A 15,475-nucleotide genomic window follows, 5' to 3' on the forward strand; every position below is an offset into this window, starting at 1 on the left:
ACCCTAAACCCTAAACCTTTAAACTTTTAAAACCCTAAATCTTTAAACCCTTTAAACCCTTTAAACTTTTAAATTTTAAATTTTAAATTTTAAATTTTAAATTTTAAATTTTAAATTTTAAATTTTAAATTTAAATTTTAAATTTTAAATTTTAAATTTCTAAATTTTAAATTTTAAATTTTAAATTTCTAAATTTTAAATTTTAAATTTTTAAATTTTAAATTTTAAATTTTAAATTTTAAATTTTAAATTTTAAATTTTAAATTTTAAATTTTAAATCTTTAAATTTTAAATTTTAAATTTTAAATCTTTAAACTTTTAAAACTTTTAAATCTTTAAACTTTTAAACTTTTAAACTTTTAAACCCTTTAAACTTTTAAACCCTTTAAATTTTAAACTTTTAAACCCTTAAACCCTAAACCCTAAACCCTAAAACCCTTAAACCCTAAACCCTAAACCCTAAACCCTAAAACCCTAAACCCTAAACCCTTAAACCCTAAACCCTAAACCCTAAACCCTAAAACCCTAAAACCCTAAACCCTAAACCCTAAACTCCTAAACCCTAAACCCTAAACCCTAAAACCCTAAAACCCTAAACCCTAAACCCCTAAAACCCTAAACCCTAAAACCCTAAACCCTAAAACCCTAAAACCCTAAACCCTAAACCCTAAACCCTAAACCCTAAACCCTAAACCCTAAAACCCTAAACCCTAAACCCTAAACCTCTAAACCCTAAACCCTAAAACCCTAAACCCTTAAAACCCTAAACCCTAAACCCTAAACCCTAAACCCTAAACCTTTAAACCTTTAAACCTTTAAACTTTTAAATTTTAAACTTTTAAAACCCTTTAAACTCTAAACTTTTAAACTTTTAAACCCTTTAAATCTTTAAACTTTTAAACTTTAAACTTTAAACTTTAAACTTTTAAAACCCTTTAAACCCTTTAAACTTTTAAACTCTAAACTAAACCTTTAAACTCTAAACTTTAAACTCTAAAACTTTAAAACCCTTTAAACTTTTAAACCCTTTAAACTCTAAACCTTAAACCCTAAACCCTTTAAACTTTAAACCCTAAACCTTTAAACCCTTTAAAACCCTTTAAACCCTAAACCCTAAACCCTAAACCCTTAAACCCTAAACCCTAAACCCTAAACCCTAAACCTCTAAACCTAAACCCTTTAAACCCTAAAACCCTAAACCCTAAACCCTAAACCCTAAAACCCTAAACCCTAAAACCCTCTAAAACCCTAAACCCTAAACCCTAAACCCTAAACCCTAAACCCTAAACCCTAAACCCTAAACCTCTAAACCCTAAAACCCTAAACCCTAAACCCTAAACCCTAAACCCTAAACCCTAAACCCTAAACCCTAAACCCTAAAACCCTAAACCCTAAACCCTAAACCCTAAACCCTAAACCCTAAACCCTAAACCCTAAACCCTAAAACCCTAAACCCTAAACCCTAAACCCTAAACCCTAAACCCTAAACCCTTAAACCCTAAACCCTAAAACCCTAAACCCTAAACCCTAAACCCTAAACCCTAAACCTCTAAACCCTAAACCCTAAACCCTAAACCCTAAACCCTAAACCCTAAACCCTAAACCCTAAACCCTAAACCCTAAAACCCTAAACCCTAAACCCTAAACCCTAAACCCTAAACCCTAAACCCTAAACCCTAAAACCCTAAACCCTAAACCCTAAACCCTAAACCCTAAACCCTAAACCCTAAACCCTAAAACCCTAAACCCTAAACCCTAAACCCTAAACCCTAAACCCTAAACCCTAAACCCTTAAACCCTAAACCCTAAACCTTAAACCCTAAAACCCTAAAACCCTAAAACCCTAAAACCCTAAACCCTAAACCCTAAAACCCTAAACCCTAAACCCTAAACCCTAAACCTCTAAACCCTAAACCCTAAAACCCTAAAACCCTAAACCCTAAACCCTAAACCCTAAACCCTAAACCCTAAACCCTAAACCCTAAACTCCCTAAACCCTAAACCCTAAAACCCTAAACCCTAAACCCTAAACCCTAAACCCTAAACCCTTAAACCCTAAACCCTAAACCCTAAACCCTAAACCCTAAACCCTAAACCCTTAAACCCTAAACCCTAAACCCTAAACCCTAAACCCTAAACCCTTAAAACCCTAAAACCCTTAAAACCCTAAACCCTAAACCCTAAAACCCTAAACCCTAAACCCTAAACCCTAAACCCTAAACCCTAAACCCTAAAACCCTAAAACCCTAAACCCTAAACCCTAAACCCTAAACCCTAAACCCTAAACCCTAAACCCTAAACCCTAAACCCTAAACCCTAAACCCTAAACCCTAAAACCCTAAACCCTAAACCCTAAACCCTAAACCCTAAACCCTAAACCCTAAACCCTAAACCCTAAACCCTAAACCCTAAACCCTAAACCCTAAACCCTTAAACCCTAAAACCCTAAACCCTTAAACCCTAAACCCTAAACCCTAAACCCTAAACCCTAAACCCTAAACCCTAAACCCTAAAACCCTTAAAACCCTAAACCCTAAACCCTTAAACCCTAAAACCCTAAACCCTAAACCCTAAACCCTAAACCCTTAAACCCTAAACCCTAAACCCTAAACCCTAAAACCCTTAAACCCTAAACCCTAAACCCTAAACCCTAAAACCCTTAAACCCTAAAACCCTAAACCCTAAACCTTAAAACCCTAAACCCTAAACCCTAAACCCTTAAACCCTAAACCCTTAAAACCCTAAAACCCTAAACCCTAAACCCTAAACCCTAAACCCTAAACCCTAAACCCTAAAACCCTAAACCCTAAACCCTTTAAACCCTAAAACCCTAAACCCTAAACCCTTAAACCCTAAACCCTAAACCTTAAACCCTAAACCCTTAAACCCTAAACCCTAAACCCTAAAACCCTAAACCCTAAACCCTAAACCCTAAACCCTAAAACCTCTAAACCCTAAACCCTAAACCCTAAACCCTAAACCTCTAAAACCCTAAACCCTAAACCCTAAACCCTAAACCCTAAAACCCTAAACCCTAAACCCTAAACCCTAAACCCTAAAACCCTAAAACCCTAAACCCTAAACCCTAAACCCTAAAACCCTAAACCCTAAAACCCTAAACCCTAAACCCTAAAACCCTAAACCCTAAACCCTAAACCCTAAACCCTAAACCCTAAAACCCTAAAACCCTAAACCCTAAACCCTTTAAACCCTAAAACCCTAAACCCTTAAACCCTAAACCCTAAACCCTAAACCCTAAACCCTAAACCCTAAACCCTAAACCCTAAAACCCTAAACCCTAAACCCTAAAACCCTAAAACCCTTAAACCCTAAACCCTAAACCCTAAAACCCTTAAACCCTAAACCCTAAACCCTAAACCCTAAACCCTAAACCCTAAACCCTAAACCCTAAACCCTAAACCCTAAAACCCTAAACCCTAAACCCTTAAACTCCTAAACCCTAAACCCTAAACCCTAAACCCTAAACCCTAAACCCTAAAACCCTAAACCCTAAACCCTAAACCCTAAACCCTAAACCCTAAACCCTTAAACCCTAAACCCTAAAACCCTAAACCCTTTAAACCCTAAACCCTAAACCCTAAACCCTTAAACCCTAAACCCTAAACCCTAAACCCTAAACCCTAAACCCTAAACCCTAAACCCTAAACCCTAAACCCTAAAACCTTAAACTCTAAACCCTAAACCCTTAAACTCTAAACCCTAAACCCTAAAACCCTAAAACCCTAAACCCTAAACCCTAAACCCTAAACCCTAAACCCTAAACCCTAAACCCTAAACCCTAAACCCTAAACCCTAAACCCTAAACCCTAAACCCTAAACCCTAAACCCTAAAACCCTAAACCCTAAAACCCTAAACCCTAAACCCTAAACCCTAAACCCTAAAACCCTAAACCCTAAACCCTAAACCCTAAACCCTAAAACCCTAAACCCTAAACCCTAAAACCCTAAAACCCTAAACCCTAAACCCTTAAAACCCTAAACCCTAAACCCTAAACCCTAAAACCCTAAAACCCTAAACCCTAAACCCTAAACCCTAAAACCCTAAACCCTAAACCCTTAAACCCTAAACCCTTAAACCCTAAACCCTAAACCTTTAAAACCCTAAACCCTAAACCCTAAAACCCTAAACCCTAAACCCTAAAACCCTAAAACCCTAAACCCTTAAAACCCTAAACCCTAAACCCTAAACCCTTAAACCTTAAACCCTAAAACCCTAAACCCTTAAACCCTAAACCCTAAAACCCTAAACCCTAAACCCTAAAACCTTAAAACCCTAAACCCTTTAAACCCTAAAACCCTAAACCCTAAACCCTAAACTCAAACCCTTAAACCCTAAAACCCTAAACCCTTAAACCCTAAACCCTAAACCCTAAACCCTAAACCCTAAACCCTAAAACCCTAAAACCCTCAAACCCTAAACCCTTAAACCCTAAACAAACCCTAAACCCTAAACCCAAACCTAAACCCTAAACCCTCAAACCCTAAACCCCTAAACCCTAAACGAACTCAAACCTCAACCTCAAACCCTAAACCTCAACCTCGAACCCTTCAACCCCTCGAAACCTCTAAACCCTAAACCCCGAATCCTACAACCTTCAACCCTAAACCCTAAAACTCCTAAACCCTAAACCCTAAACCCTAAAACCCTAAAACCCTAAACCCTAAAACCCTAAAAACTCCTAAAAACCCTTAAAACCCTAAACCCTAAAAAACCCTAAAAAACCCTAAAAAACCCTAAACCCTAAACCCTAAACCCTAAATAATTAATCAAAAATTTGCTAGTTTCATTGCATTAACAACTTATAAGTTGAAAATTAACAAAGACAAACTGACGAAGTAATCCATTACTTGCATGTTATTATAAATTATACCATTTCTGCTAAGTGGACTGGGCGTGAAGAATGTGGCTTAAGTTTGATATTTTGTGGGCCTAGCAAGCGTTGCCCAAGGCCCATTTACCAGCTTAATCAGCTCAAAAACCTTATAGATGCCTGTACTTGATGATCGGTCTCCACGAAAAGGGTGGGTTGAGCGGTCTTCAAACTTCGTTGTCCTTCGCTGGCGATCTCTTCCTCTGATTCTAATCTAAGGTGCAATTTCATGAATTTTCACATTCGATTCTATCATTGTTTATTGATCCCCTGATTAGCAAGAATCGCTATTGCGCTTTTGAAATTCTATGGAATTGTTATTTAGGGTTTTTAGGGTTTTCAATGTTTCTATTTTTGTTAGGGTTTTTAGGGTTTAGGATGTTTCTATTTTTTTTTAGATGTTCGAGGATTTGTTTGAGTTTAATTAGTTTTTTGAAAGTTCTTGAATGGGTTTCTCCTGGATTTTTGGGTTGTTTCAAAATCCTAGTCCTCTCTTTGCATGCGATTCAATCCTCGAATTTGTTGATAAGGTATTTCTTGATATTCAAAGTTCTGATAATTTTTTCCCTGAATCCACAGTTTGGGGTTTAGGTTTTTTTGATATTTCTTGTTTAGATTCTTCATGACTTCCATAGGTTTGTGTCATTGTTTCAATTGATTTTTTATATGGATTTGCTGGGATGGTCTTATTGTGATTAGGGTTTGTTTCAAAATTCTTATGTTTTTTTTTTGTGCGAATTTCTTTTACCATTCACAAACCTAGATTAGATTTGTTTGAAACTTTTTTTTTTGTTTGGTGGATATTTAATAGTATTTGATCAAAGTTGAGAGCATTTTTTTTCTTGAATCCTATTGTTAGCGTTTATAATCTTTCTTCTTGTTTAAATGCTTCAAGATTTTCATAGGTTTTTCTTTCATACTTTCTTGCCCTAGTTTTCCCTATTGTAATTTGGGCTTGTTTTGTATTATTTTCATTGCCCTTGTGCCTATTTTGTATTATTTTGTGCCTTTTTATAATCAGTAACATGTTTTCTGTTTTTCATTGCCATTGTTGTGGAACCTACAGTAGAGGCTTGGTCTTCAAGCTGCAACAGTTGATTATGGATGTGGTAGATGCTTGACTACATACCGTATGTTACCTGAGAAGGTCAATGCTTGACTTCATGTCTATTATATTTTCTCGTGGCTCTATTTCATTTTCAAATGTTATTTACATTTAATACCAAATACAAGCAGGTTAATGTTTTTATTGCTTTATGTTTGCTTGTATAGCTTGCGTAAGATATTTATTGAAGTTGAATTTTGTTTTCTGGCAAATATGCTGGTGGAGGTAGGTATTTTATTCTTACTTACATACTAAATTGTTACTATTTGGTGCTTGCATGATCAGATCTTTCAAGGATATAAAGTTGATTTTCATGTATTTCTTATATCTAGGTGAACATAGCTATGTTACTGTTGTTTATAGAGCTATATTGTAACTATTTGGTGTTTTCATGACTTGGCCATCGGTTGCCAAGCTGCCCCTCTATATGTACCCACGTCCTCTTCAAGAGAGTGATGGCTGGAACAGGCTGAAAGGGAGAGAAAGGAGAATCTCAGAGAGGGAGAGATGATCTCAGTTTTGTGTTTGAATCTTTTCTCCTCCTTGTTGGCCAAGTGAAGCAGTGTGAGGAACCTCTGGTTGCCATGGAATTTGCCTTTTTCATCGAGTTAGAGTGCTTTTCAAATTGTAAGGTGATACTGGTTTGGAGTTTCTGATTTATGTGTGTCGGAGAGAGGATTTCAATGTCACACTTGGCAATCCCTCCCTTATTTCTATAAGTAAAGGTTTCAGAGAGACAGTCTCAGGCCTGTGGTTGATTTCCTCTTTTTCAGAAATTATGTTTATAAGTTTATGCTGGTTTAAACGCTTCAGATTCTGATTTTCGTTTTTTAGTTTATACCAGTTTAAGGAATAAAGGTTGAACCCTTTGGGCTTAAGGTTACACTGGTTTAGGAATTGGTTCAGCCTGACTTTATAGATTTATTGGTCTAATCAGGATTTCGGCCTTTTATGGCTTTGTTTCTGCATAGGTTAGTCTGGTTGAGAAATATTAGAGGTACTAGTTCAAGTTTAAACCATCATCACAGCAGCATGCTATTCTCTTCATGTGTTTTGTTGAATGTTTGGTTCCTTCGAGTTCTAATGGCGAACAATGCACTGAGAAAGTGGTCAATAATGATGAGTTATGGTGTGCATTCCAAGCATTCAGCTTCAACAATTGAATATATGGTCTTTGCTATGTTGGTTTCATTTATTATCATTGCATCTATGTGTAATAAAACTCATTTCTAAGACTACTCTGTAAATGTGCAGATCTGATTTGTTATGCTCAAACATTGTGTGTTGTGTGTGTGGGTGTTTTTGGTGTGTGGGGGGGGGGTTCAATTCTCCTGCTTTTTTAGAAACTCTTTGTGATTACTTGAATTTCTACGATTGTGTATAAAATTATAAATCATAAGTATTGATTGAATTATGTGGATGAAATCTATTTGTCAGAAGTATTGATTGAACTTTTTACAATCAGAGTAGTTCTCTAGGACTGAATTCATTTAATTTTTGTGCTCTATTGACAATGTTATATTATCGAATTAACTTTGGCCTAATTTTTCCTTCATTAAATCATTTGACAGTGAATTGAGTTATTTAAGAAAGACAAATTTGAAATCTAATAGGAGGTTTGCTACTAATAAAGGAAATTCTTACTGAAATAGAAACTGACAAATATAAAGCAATTAAAATAGAAGACGTGACTTTGTCAACCTTTTTTTTTATTTTGTTGTAATTCTTGGATGATTATTCAGTCACTTTGCTGAGATTACTTCTAATTTTTGCAGGCTCACATATGATAATTATTGCCGAGGAAAGAGTCCACAATAGTCCTTTATGATCTGTTCAAACTGTCTCATTATCTTATTGTGATTAGGTTTATCTTTTAATAATAATTACTTGTTGTCTTCTAAATAATTTATACTGAAGTTTAGATGCAGTATGTTAAGCCGTTTGTTGTTTGATGATGAACAAAATAACTAAACTTGATCTACCAAACTCGTCTAGTCGAATTAAAATAACAAAGTGCATTTGCTCTTTTTTTCTTTTTGAACCTTGTATTACTCTGGTAATTTTTTAGCTTTCTTTATGTGTTTTCATCCTTTTTGGCTGTCAACAGCGACTGCGATGTCTTTTGGCTCAAATTTTTGAATGGTTTATAAAGTATTATGGATGGTATTTTATAGGTTATGTGAAGAGAGATTAGCACAAATAACCTGATATTGTACTTCAAACCTGACATTTTTCTTAGACAATTTTTTTTTCCATAAATCCAAGTTCATCTTCTGTCACTTGTTTGGACATGACAGCATCATTTGCATGTTTTTATTGATGCTGTAGTAGCCGGCGATACCTTCTTATTTTTTATTGTGCTTTGTTAAGTTGTGGTTGTAAGACTTATTTTCATTGTGATTATCACATCAGGTTCTTTCTGGCTAGAAGAATACAAGATCTTTTCCAAACTTGGAATGGGCATGATGCGTTGTTCCTTGATATTTGGTACATAAAAATATTTTAAAATTTTTATGGTTAGCATTTACAGTGCATCTTATTTTTATGTTTTCCAATTAAAATATACAATAATTTGAGAACAAGGTTTCCAAATTTTAGATCTCCTATGGTATGTAAGTTTTACCCAATTAGAATTTGTTTTTATAATATTTAAATTCGTTGTTCGAATTCCAGCTTGTGAGCTATAGCTATTGATTCATTTAAAACTTGCGCCATGTAATATTTCAATATTTTAAGGTTTTGAAAATATAGGTTTCTCTGCATCTTTCATTTGTTTAAGTTCATTGATTTATCTATAAGTGATTAATAAGCTATTAACCAAGTTAATGGCTGTCCTCTCTACTTTTGCATGGGATGTAATGCTCCTAGTCAAGTGACATACCACCAGTTTTTCAGTTGCAACCTTCGTTATTCATCTTGCATGAGTCATTTTTTCATGTTCTTTAATCACATGGTTGGTGAAGAAACCGGTATTGGCAGCATTAAGAGCTAATTCGTGAACAGGAGTCAAACCTTTTCTTGCAAATAGACTTTCCTCATTTCTTCCATATTATTAGTTTATTTCATGCTTCTCATCAGTTTTATTTGATTTCATTAACTATGTAATCTATGCAGTTTGTTGATTTATTCATCTTGCATGAGTTATTTTTTCATTTGTAAGTCATCTTTAATCACATGGTTGGTGAAGAAACTGGTATTGGCAGCATTCACAGCTGATTCGTGAACAGAGGGCAAACCTTTCTTGTAAACAGATTTTCCTCATTTTTTCCATATTATTAGTTTATTTCATGCTAGTCATCAATTTTATTTGATTTCATTAACCATGTAATCTATACAGTTTGTTGATTTTATTTTACTTGCCATTAATGATATACATTACACGTCTCTATATCACCTTTTGTCTCACTTGAATTGAGCATGGCTAATCTAGCTTGGTTTTAATTGAACCAGTACTGATATCATCATTTATTCAATTTGTTGTTGTTAATGAGTTTTTACCAACATCCTACCTCGGCTTGGTTTTTGTTAATCATGTATTAATATGTATTTGATATGATCTATGTTTTGATTATCATAAAAGAACTCCGGATTCAAAAAGTATCCAGCTGCGTGCAATGGGTGATGTAGCTGGCATTCCAATCTTTTATCAATGATATTAAAAATCTCGTTGTACAAAATGATGGCATTATAACAGTTTCAGCAACCCTTTTAGCCTTCTGATTCTTTGTCTATTTGCTTGTCGTCCATTTTGAGAAGTAAATATAGTTCTTAAATTCACCTTTTGCTTATGAACACTTTGTAATGTGAGATAACGTGTGCAAAAGCGAGTTTTACCAGGCCTAACTAGATCTCTTTGCTTTGTGAACTGTCTCACATGTTCAAAACATTAGTGTCGTTGTATATGAATGTATTAAGTCCAATTGCCCTTTCCAAAGTCTTGTTAATTAGAGGAAGCTTGCCAATATCTTCTAGCATAAGGTCAATGCTGTGTGCTGCACATGGTGTCTAATAGAGGCGTGGTCTTTTTGCTTGCAATAGCTATCCTATTTCAAAGAAAATCAGATTATAAATTAGAGAATTTACTGAATTTACTTCTTAAATTTTGGAATCATAATTTATGAATGAACAATGAATTGATTAAGAATAAAAGAAAAGAATTACCGGCCATGACAAAGTTACTTGCATTGTCAGTGATTACTTGGACAACATTGGCCTTTCCTATATAGTCCACAAAAGAATCCAGCAACTCAAACATTTTCTCACCAGTTTTCACATAGGCAGAAGCATCAATGGACTTGACAAACATAGTTCTAGCTGGACAATTTACTAAAAAACTCATCAAACTTCTACCCCTTATATAAGTCCATCCATCTGACATGATAGAACAACCATGCTTAACCCAAGCCTCCTTGTGATTCTTGAACAATTCATTTGTATAGTCCATCTCTTTTTGAAGTTGTGTAACTCTCAATTCATGGTAGCTTGGAGGTTTCAAGTTTGGGCCATATTGTCCAATAGCTTCAATTGCCCATTTAAATGAATCTAACTTTGCAAAATTAAATGGAATCCCTGCTTGATAGAGAGCAATATATTGGCATGCTTCTTCTCTTTGCCTTTTTGTCACATGCATCTTTGATATTTACTTGCTTCAATTTTCCATGATTTCTCAACTCAACCACTTTCTCTGGCTTTTGTTTTACAAACACATCCATGGGACCCTTTTGCCTTGGTCTTTTGGCATTATCCCTAGACTCTTTACTGAATTGTTGTGATAATTGTTTTCGATTAGTGTTGCCTTCGTCTTCTTCTTCATCAATTTCCACCATATTACCAAAATCATCAAAATCTGGTAAGTTGTAGTTTTCTTTTTGCATTTTTTTCTGCTTCATATTAGAAAAAAGCGCCTCTTTGACATGTTTAGGAACCTTCAAACAAGGTTTGGCATTTCTGAAATTATCGATTTGGTGTTGTTTGGCCCGAAAAATCCTTCCTTTTGTTATCTTTTGACAAAACATACAGGTGACTGTGTTTGGGTCGTCGAGATTACTTAGAAAATTATACTTCCATGCAGGGTTTGTTTTGTTGCTTACATGTCCACTTGATGCACCCATATCATTCGACATTTTCTACCTAGTTTAAATTTAAAGGAGATCAATGTAAAAACATAAACTTATGCTCTGTTTTGAAGATCAATGAAAACATGAATATGGCCGGTTAATTATATCCTTATAACATGTTTTATGTTTTCTAAAAAGGAAAACAAAAAAGGAATAAAAAATGAATAGTTTCAAAGATCTTTGTCTATCTCTGTTTTTATAAAAAACAAAAACTAATTTGATGGCAAAACTCTTGTAAATAGATGGAAAAGAAGAAATAATATGAGGATGAAAAATCAACTGTACCTTTATTAGAATGAGATGGCTGCTGCAGTGCTGCACTTTGTTGATCTTTGAAGTGTAGTGGTTGTTGCTTAGTTGCTCTCCCTCTTCAAACCAAGAGGATTACTAGACTTCTATTTTTAATATATTTATTGCTTAGTTATTAGATTCTATTTTTTTTAAATAGACTTAGAGACTTTTCAAATACCAATGCCTAGTAAACTGTGGCTCTTTTAAACAATAGAAGACCAATAGTTTTTTCCAATAAAGCGCGCCTTTTTTGCGCCTTGGGCTTCAATAAAAGGCGCAAAAAAACACAAAAAGCCATCGCCTGATTAAAAGCGCCTTGCCTTAGACCCTTAGAGGCGCTAAGGAGGTTTAGCATTGTGCCTTGGGGCCTAGGCACGCGCCTTAACAACACTGGTTTATTCTAATGCTCATTTATGATTTTTTTTTTTAGCAATTTTATGATTGGGATCACATTGGACGTGTATGAATTTCTTGTTTTGAAATACATGCTACAGAAATAACGAGTTCCTATTATGATGTGTGTGCTTACGTGCTCATATATATATATGTTCAGATATCTCTATTATTGCAAGTGAGGATACACATTCTTCTTTTACGTGTTACATTGCTTCATGTAAAGTCTTAAATTACAAGATTTTGGTTCTCGTTTGCTATATTATGCATTGTCCTCTATAATCTTCAATCTCAGATTGTCTTGACATCCTAAAAAATTATGTTTCATCAGAATAATGCATATGCTTTTAATGTGGCTCATCATAAATGGATTATTTGTTATTCATCTAGCTTGTGAAAAAAAAGACGCTGCTATGATAGCCTTCATCAAGATAATATAGTGTAAGTAGGAGTTTCTTTCTTGGTATTGCATGTAAATGAGAGCTTTTTTTCAATTGTTGTCTTAAATTTCTAGTTGGTTATTAGATATTTTAAGGGATATACGGTCTAATGATTTTTTTTTTTTTTTAATTTTGGGAGTGGTTTCCTGCCCTAATGATCAATTCATGAGCAATGGTAGTTTGTTTAAGGTTAATATAGAGCCAATATGAATCTTGGTACCGAAATTCTTATTATACATTACTATCTGTAAGATGTAGACCTAAAAAATAACTCAGGGTCATATTTTAATAATTACTAAAGCTTTGATGAACTTTAACAATTGTTCGTTTCTTCTTTTTTTGTAATTCAGTTAATGAAAAAACCATTCTTTTGGGATGTCCCAAAACCAGTTGGCATAGACAGACCAAAAAGGAAAGTCAACCTTTTCTATCAACAACTCAAGTAACCAAGTTGAACTTTGCTATTTATCTTAGTGGTGTCAAGCATCAGCAGCCCACTAAATAATTCCTGCCTAGTTTAAAGTTTCAATAGATCTTTACCAGGCATCAACTCTCCAAACCAGAGGCATATGAGTGCAATTTGTTGTTGTGCACTTTTTAGCATTTTGAGGATACTTTTCTGAACTTTGATCTAACTGTGAATGGCTTGCTTTTTTGCTATCTACTATTATTTGAAGTGTCAAAATATATGGTTTATAACTACATTCTTTTAGCTGAAAACTACTAAGCAATGTACTAGATGTGGTTGCAACCATCCGCTATTTGGCCTGAAAACAGAGAAGGTTGTCAATCCTACTGGATCATGGATCAATGTCCATTGGATTAAATAAAAATTGCATAATAGGAGTGTCACTATATGCTAGTCTCCTTTTGAAGAAATGCATGTTATAACCATATCTCAAACTTCCTCATTATAATCATCATAGTCCTAAACCATGCCAATCCACCATTATTGTTATAATTCTGTCTTTCCACAGAAAACTTATGTTATGTTTCTCTGCTGTGTTGTGCTATTGAGTTTCATCATGTAACAAATTCTGCCTTTTTTTATTTGTCTTTTGTTTTAGCTGGTTATTCTTGATACAAGGCTGCTTATTTATGTCATTTAAGTTTTCAAGCCTTAGGTATGCGAAATTGAATTTTGTACTCATGTTTTTTTTTTCAGAAAAATTTAAAATTTCTTTATTTTTTTTATCCCTTTGGTTTATTATTCTAATTTCCTAGAATATCAATGGCCTAATAGATTTTCTTTGGTCAGTTTGATTTTTTCTGCATATTGTTTACAAAAAATCACCAGTTTATGAAAACCAATAAATCTAAAGAACATCTTTTACTTCCAGATCATTTCTTAAAAGTAGTATAGGACAAGGTTTTGATTTATGTGTGTAGGTTAGAGTATCTCGGGTCTATGCTTGATTTTCTCTTCCTTGTTGGGAAATTGGGTTTTATGGTTATACTGGTTGAGGGATCAGGGTTTGGGCCTTGGGTTTTAATGTTGTACTAAATTTACGATTAGTTTTTAGTTTGGGGTGGTTAGTTTATACTAGTTAAAGGATTAGGGTTTTGGCCTTGGCTTTCAAGGTTATACTGGATTAGGAATTAGGCTTTGGCTTAAATTTTACAGATGAACTGATTTGGGAATGTTGTTCTTGTTTTTAGATTTTCTAGGTTTAAAGACTTTTGTTGGAAAGTTTGTTATATTTTTCTTTCTTTCTTTCTTTCTTCTTTTTTTTTTTTTATGTTTTGTAGATATGTTCATTTGTTAATTTAATTTTTCATGCCCTCATGACTGTTTTTTGATAGGGTTGTTGCGTAACTATTTTGTAGATATGTTTTTTGTTGTTAGATTATTTGTCTATTACCCCCATCTATAAATGGATCACAAGTTAATTAGCATGATGACTAAATTAAAGAATCTTTTGATAGAAAACACAAGAAATATGGCTGGTTTAATGCGTTCACTTGTGATCAAGAACAAAGATTATGTTATGTCAATATCTAAGGTTGACTTCATGGGCGGCAATGTTCTTTTTCTTTATTTTCTTATGCTTTCCTTCTTTCTTCTTTATGTTCTTCGTTTGTTTTTCTTGTTCATCTTCCTGTGTATGCTATTTTTTTCTCTTCCTTCTCTTTCTTCTTCTGCTATTCTTCCTCTTCTTTTTTCATTTTTTCTTCTTCTTCTTGTTGTGCTACACCTTTTTCTTTTTTATGTTCTTCATTTTTTTTTCCTTGTTCTTTTTCGTGTGTATGTTATTTTTTTCTCCTCCTCATTCATCAAATATCCTTCCTTCGTCTTCTTCATTTTCTTCTTCTTATGCTACTCTTCTTTCTTCTTTATGTTCTTCTATTTTTTCCCTCGTGCATTATTATGTTTTTTTCTCCTTCTCATTTTCTTTTGTTACTCTTCCTCTTACCTCTCAACCATTTTTTTAACTTCTTTTCTTTTAAATATTATTTTTATTTGAAAGGATTGGCTCATTTTTAACATTTTTCATCGCAACGCATGTTTCTAAAGTTATTGAGATGTTTCCCTTTAAACAACTCTTAATATCCTCTCTAGCATTTTGAACAATTTGTACATGATAAGGTAGTAATTTTTTGTAAGGCCCAATTAAACTTTTCCGCTAAGGCAACCGAATGGTATGATTCATCTCGGTTATTCAATATTCAGTGGCCTAGCCCTTATATCCCATTCCTTGATTTTTCCTTATTTTTCTACTTTGATTTGTGGGTCATGCTGCTGTCATCTTTCATTTCTTCCTTAGGATGCTTATCTAGATCTATTCGGCAAAGTTTACAGAAATTGATGAAGATTTACTAGTTATTTATTTGTGTAAAACCTATACTGCTTTGTGCCAATTTGCTATATGTAGGTCTCGTGTGCTTTATTGGAAGTAATATCCAGTTCCATGAACTGTTTGTTTACGCCTAGAATCTATATTATTCAGTGATGCTATATCTAAAACATGATACTCTCTGACATATGTTCATGCTACGGACATTATGCAACAAAAGGAAACATGATATATAGAGTAAACCTAAACAAGTATTGTAATTCTTGCTCATATGTACATCTCTAGGCTTGTTCATTTAATGGTTCATCAAACACTGCTCAAAAGTCCCTCCATTGTTCATCTGATATGATTCATCCGGTTGTAAAAGATGGGCTACTTAAGCTTGTCTGCTAATTCTTGCTCATATGTACGTTTCTAGGCTTGTTCATTTAATGGTTCATTA

At 34.1% G+C, this 15,475-nt stretch overlaps 1 long non-coding RNA gene across 2 annotated transcripts; it reads left to right on the forward strand.

Annotated features, from left to right (window-relative positions):
* Positions 1-4,955: 4,955 nt before the first annotated feature.
* On the forward strand, positions 4,956-9,397 carry LOC120255806. 2 transcript variants are annotated; one of them, XR_005535104.1, is made up of 3 exons: positions 4,956-5,111; positions 5,959-6,039; positions 7,773-8,038. It is a non-coding gene; the product is annotated as an uncharacterized LOC120255806 (long non-coding RNA). The 2 variants fall into 2 exon arrangements; XR_005535103.1 differs by lacking the exon at positions 7,773-8,038 and adding an exon at positions 8,410-9,397 and having other exon boundaries at positions 4,958-5,111.
* Positions 9,398-15,475: the final 6,078 nt, after the last annotated feature.

Source organism: Dioscorea cayenensis, unplaced genomic scaffold (genome assembly GCF_009730915.1).
Source record: "Dioscorea cayenensis subsp. rotundata cultivar TDr96_F1 unplaced genomic scaffold, TDr96_F1_v2_PseudoChromosome.rev07_lg8_w22 25.fasta BLBR01001200.1, whole genome shotgun sequence".
Classification (NCBI taxonomy): Eukaryota; Viridiplantae; Streptophyta; class Magnoliopsida; order Dioscoreales; family Dioscoreaceae; genus Dioscorea; species Dioscorea cayenensis.